The sequence below is a fragment of the Canis aureus genome, chromosome 29 (assembly GCF_053574225.1).
Source record: "Canis aureus isolate CA01 chromosome 29, VMU_Caureus_v.1.0, whole genome shotgun sequence".
Taxonomy (NCBI): Eukaryota; Metazoa; Chordata; class Mammalia; order Carnivora; family Canidae; genus Canis; species Canis aureus.
In genome coordinates this window covers 27,616,586-27,621,514 of record NC_135639.1, presented here as the reverse complement: position 1 = coordinate 27,621,514, position 4,929 = coordinate 27,616,586, and the positions used below count along the sequence as shown (strand labels likewise).

The window sequence follows — 4,929 nt, the reverse complement described above, 5'->3', positions numbered from 1 at the left end:
ACAGCTGCACAACTAGGAAGTAGTGGAACCAGGATTCAAGTGGAGCTGTGTGACTCTGAAGCCTCTATGCTAAGCTTCTTCCTGACCTGCCAGCCACCAGCCAAACTTGAAATAGTTCTCCTGGTCCCTTTGACATTCCAGGGCATCGCCTCCTTGGGCCCAGTTTGTTTACAGGCCAGCAAAACTGAGGCCCACAAATATACTCGGACCTTTACTAAAGCCACTGAGGAGTTTCCAAACTTGAAAGTTTTATAGCTGAAGGCACATGAGCAAAGATTCCTATTCTTTTTTTTTTTTTTTTTCTTCTGAGAAAGAGAAAGAACACATGCAGAGGGGGTGCAGAGGGAGAAGCAGACTCCTCACTGAGCAGGGAACCTGACTCGGGCCTCGATGTGAGGCTGGATCCTAGGACCCGGAGATCATGACCTGAGCTGAAGGCAGCAGCTTAACTGGAGCCACGCAAGCCACCCCGTCCTATTCTTGACTAAATATGCGACAATACTTAGGGCACCGAGCCGGCTCAGTCAGTATAGCCTGTGACTCCTGGTCTTGGGGCCCACGTTGGACTTAGAGCTTACTTAAAGAAATGTATGTGGGGTGACATTTAGAAAACCAGTTTCTTTTTTTTTTTTTTTTAATTTTTTTTTTTAATTTTTATTTATTTATGATAGTCACAGAGAGAGAGAGAGAGAGAGGCAGAGACACAGGCAGAGGGAGAAGCAGGCTCCATGCACCGGGAGCCTGATGTGGGATTCGATCCTGGGTCTCCAGGATCGCGCCCTGGGCCAAAGGCAGGCGCCAAACCGCTGCGCCACCCAGGGATCCCTAGAAAACCAGTTTCAATTCCATCCTGTTCTGCCAGCTTTGAGCAGGGCCTCCCATCAAGCCCATGGGACACTGAGTCAACTCTTCCAGCCTCTCTCTGGAGTTACGGCTTTTGCCTTTGGTAATCCCCTCCACAGGGGACCTTGAACTTTTACTGGAAAATCCACATAAAATAAACCTACTTGGGGAGTGAGGTACCAGAATCTCTGTTAAACCAGATCATGAAGAACATTTTATTTTATTTTTTTAAAGAAGATTTTTTTTTAAAGATTTTATTTATTCATGAGACACACACACACACAGAGAGGCAGAGACACAGGCAGAGGGAGAAGCAGGCTCCATGCAGGGAGCCCGATGTGGGACGCAACTTCAGGTCTCCAGGATCACACCCTGGGCTGAAGGCGGAGCCAAACCACTTAGCCACCAGGGCTGCCCATGAAGAACATTTTATAACGTACTTAGCTGTGCTCAGCAGATAACACCAAACCGTACCAGACAGAAGACCGGCCAAGGCACCAGAAGGGCCAGTTAGGAAGGACTGCTTTCCCGCCACCTTTCCTTCCTCATTCCACACCAGTTTCTCAAAGCAAAAGTTAGCTTTAGGCTCGCTTCACGGGCTCTCTAGGGGGCAACTCCTAGCCAGACAGTCTTTTCCAGACTGCCTCCACATACTTGGGCTTTTTCTCAGAAATCAGCATTTGGGCAGAGGCAGCACTTCTTTCCCTGGAAAGTAAGCTCCCCCATTCTTGGGCCTCCCCTCTTCCTCTCTTCCTCCTCAGACTCTGGGAACCTTCTTTGGGAGCCTATATCGGCGTCCTTGGTCTTCCTTCCTCCCCAGCCTTCTTCCCCTGGCCTGGCCTCATCTGCTCCAGAGTCCCCACCTTGCTCATCCTGAAGGCCACAACCCTCCCTCTCTCCCAGCCCATGTTCTAAGGAGAAAAAGGGGCTCCTGTCTGGCTTAGGCTGGCCAGAGGGAGGGGGCCAAGCGTGCAGATCCTGCTCTTCTTCGGGGTCCCTGAGGCCGGCATCTCAGCATCTCGGGGCCGGGGTTAGGGCCAGTTTCAGCTCCGGCCCTGTGGGCGCATGCCAGCCAGACTAGGCTAGTCCTCCCCTACGAGTCACACAGCCAAGCCCCGTTTCCCCTCAACCAAGCTGTCGGTGCGAAGCCAGGCGCGTACTAACGCACTCGAGCGCGTCAGTCAGTCCGTCACAGGGAGGCCACGCCCCCGGGGGCGGAGCCCGTCGGGCGCAGAGTCCCGCCCCTGCTCCGGCCCTTGTCAGTCAAGGGCTCGGCTCCACCGCCTTTCCGTTTCCCAGGCAACGGCTTTGCGGCCGCTGGCGGGGAAACCATTCTTCCCTGGAGGAGCTAGGAACTTACGTCTCAGATCCGCTTTCCGGGTGACCTCGGTCCCGGACCGTTAAATCCGCCAAGTCGCCTCCCTCCCTCCCAGCTCCGAAGGCCGCGAGCGCCTCATCGCCCGCCCTTGGACTTCCTGCCCGGAAATCCGGGCGGTTTTCGAGGAATCGCGCGAGGCCCCTCCGAGGTCGCCAGCACGGATTTCTCTGCGGCTTAGAGGCTATCGGCTTAGAGGCTATCGGCGCAGCCTCTTGCACTTACTTGCATCCCACAGTTCAGGAAACGTTTACCGAACTCGGCTAAGAGTAGCTCCGTGCCCGGCGCTGGGTAGAAATGGCCTGTTGGGTGGACCGAGTCCCTTCCCATCTGCAGGGACACAGCCTGTGCCGAGCAGTCATCAAGGCCTCTCTCTCCATTCCCTCTACATCAGTGTCCCTGCCTGTTACAGCGATCTCTGCCCTGATGCTGATGCCGAGGCATTCTTTTGCTAGGAATTGTGGAGGAATCTTGACCTCGTTGCATCATTCCCTCCAGGGGAGGTTCTGGGCAGCTCCCTCCTCTTTCTAAATATCCACACCTTTTTCCTCCCAACTCAGGCTGCCAGAGGGACAAGGCAGGCCCCAGCCTTTCGTCCCAGCCCCCTCCAACTTTCTCCTTCCACCCTCCAATCTTAGACCGGCAAGGTTTGCACCTGACCAGGAAAACAGGGGAGGAATGCTTCCTCCCCTCACCTCACACCTCCGATAGGAGAGTAACCAGCTCCTGCTAACAAGCAACAAACAGTTCCTTCAAGGTAAAGTGTATGCTTATGGAACAAGGGTTTGCTGTATAAATCTATAAATTAACCAATCAGCCACCTGTAACCTCCCTTCTATCACCAGCAAGTCCTCAATCAGAAATTTTATTTCCCAGAAGCTCTTCTGGTTTGGGTTTTAATTCCAGTTATTTTGCAGAAAGCAGCAGAGAATGATTGTGACTAGCTTCAGTGAACAGAGATGTATTGGGAGGACTCTGCAATAGCTCTCACAACCAGAGATGGGGCTAGCTAGCCTGGCCTTGGAAAGAGCGGGAAGCTGGACATCTCTGGGGACCTCAGCAACTGGAGTTTATAGACACTGCCATTAAGGTAGCAGCTTCAACCAGCTTCAGTTTCTTTTTTTTTTTTTAAAGATTTATTTATTTATTTATGATAGACATAGAGTGAGAGAGAGAGAGAGGCAGAGTGTGTCACAGGCAGAGAGAGAAGCAGGCTCCATGCCGGGAGCCTGACGTGGGACTCGATCCCGGGACTCCAGAATTGCGCCCTGGGCCAAAGGCAGGTGCTAAACCGCTGAGCCACCCAGGGATCCCCCTTTTTTTTTTTTTTTTTTTTTTTTTAAAGATTCAGCTTCAGTTTCTGATCTGCCTATTTAAGTTTCAGAAATCAGGGGCACCTGAATCAGTTAAGTGTCTTGTCTTTGGTTCAGGTCAGGATCTCCAGGTCCTGGGATTGAGCCCCGAATCCAGCTTCCTGCTCAGCAAGGAGTTGGCCTCTCTCTCCCTCCCGCCTCTCCCTTTGCCCCTCTCCACAGCTCATTTCTTCTATCTCTCAAATAAATAAATAAAATCTTTAAAAAAAAAGTTTCAGAAATCAGCTTAGATCAGTTGTCTCCTAGAAGGTGGCTAGAGGTCAGGGTCAAGTTACAAGGACATTGGACATCTTTACTTCAAATCTACTTCTATGATTGAGGCTGTTCCCAAAGTAGGGCAATTACCCTGAGCTGGGAATCACCATGATTGATATTTACTACAGCCTGTATTATTATTGGTCCTAAACAGAGGATTTTTTCCAGTTTAAATGAAACTTCCCCTAAGGGCAGGCACCATAGCTTCCCTTTTAAAAAAATGCAATAAAAAAAACCATGACACAAGATTTACCATCTTAACCATTTATAAGTGTACAATTCAGTTGTTAAGTATATTCACATTGTTGTGAAACAGATCTTCACAACTTTTTCATTGCACATCTGAAACTCTATACTCATTAAACAACAGCCCAAGGGAAGCCCCGGTAGCCCAGCGGTTTAGCGCCACCTTCAGTCCAGGGTGTGATCCTGGAGACCTGGGATTGAGTCCTATGTCAGTCTCCCTGCATGGAGCCTGCTCCTCCCTCTGCCTGTGTCTCTGCCACTCTCTCTCTCTCTCTCTCTCTGTCTCTCTGTCTCTCATGAATAAATAAATAAAAATCTTTAAAAAGAAAAAAAAAAAGAAAAATTAGTTGTTTAAAAAAAAAAACAGCTCATAGCATCACTTTTTTTATGCTCACCACACTTATAAAACTGCCTGACTCACAGTAACTACTCAATACATGTTTGCTGAATAAATGAACAAGGAATGCAAAGTGCCCTAAACTCCACTTATGTGTTGATCCTCAGATCACTAACACAGTGGTTCTCCGTGTTATTCCTCAGCAAACCTGTCACATTTTCACAAAGGAAGCAATGGCTCACATCCTTAGTGATTTTGCCCTGGAGGATGGGAGAGCATACCCTCACAGGGAGGCATAACAGAACCTTGTGTGAAAAGTCCCTCAGGCATAAAGCTCTTTTCCTAGACATGTCCCTACATATGATGGCTAGTGGGAGGAGGAACTTAGCTCCCTCTCTTCTGTGTCTCTTTAGGAGTCCCAGAGGAAAGGGGGTGAGGGAAAGAGCATCTCACCTGTAATCAGAGCCACTGTCTCCAACTCTCTTGTCTGTTTCTCTGCA

At 49.8% G+C, this 4,929-nt stretch overlaps 1 long non-coding RNA gene across 1 annotated transcript; it reads left to right on the top strand.

The window, feature by feature from the left end:
* Positions 1-832: 832 nt before the first annotated feature.
* LOC144301238 (uncharacterized) lies at positions 833-3,788 on the top strand. Its single transcript, XR_013368043.1, has 2 exons — positions 833-3,308; positions 3,649-3,788. It is a non-coding gene; the product is annotated as an uncharacterized LOC144301238 (long non-coding RNA).
* Positions 3,789-4,929: the final 1,141 nt, after the last annotated feature.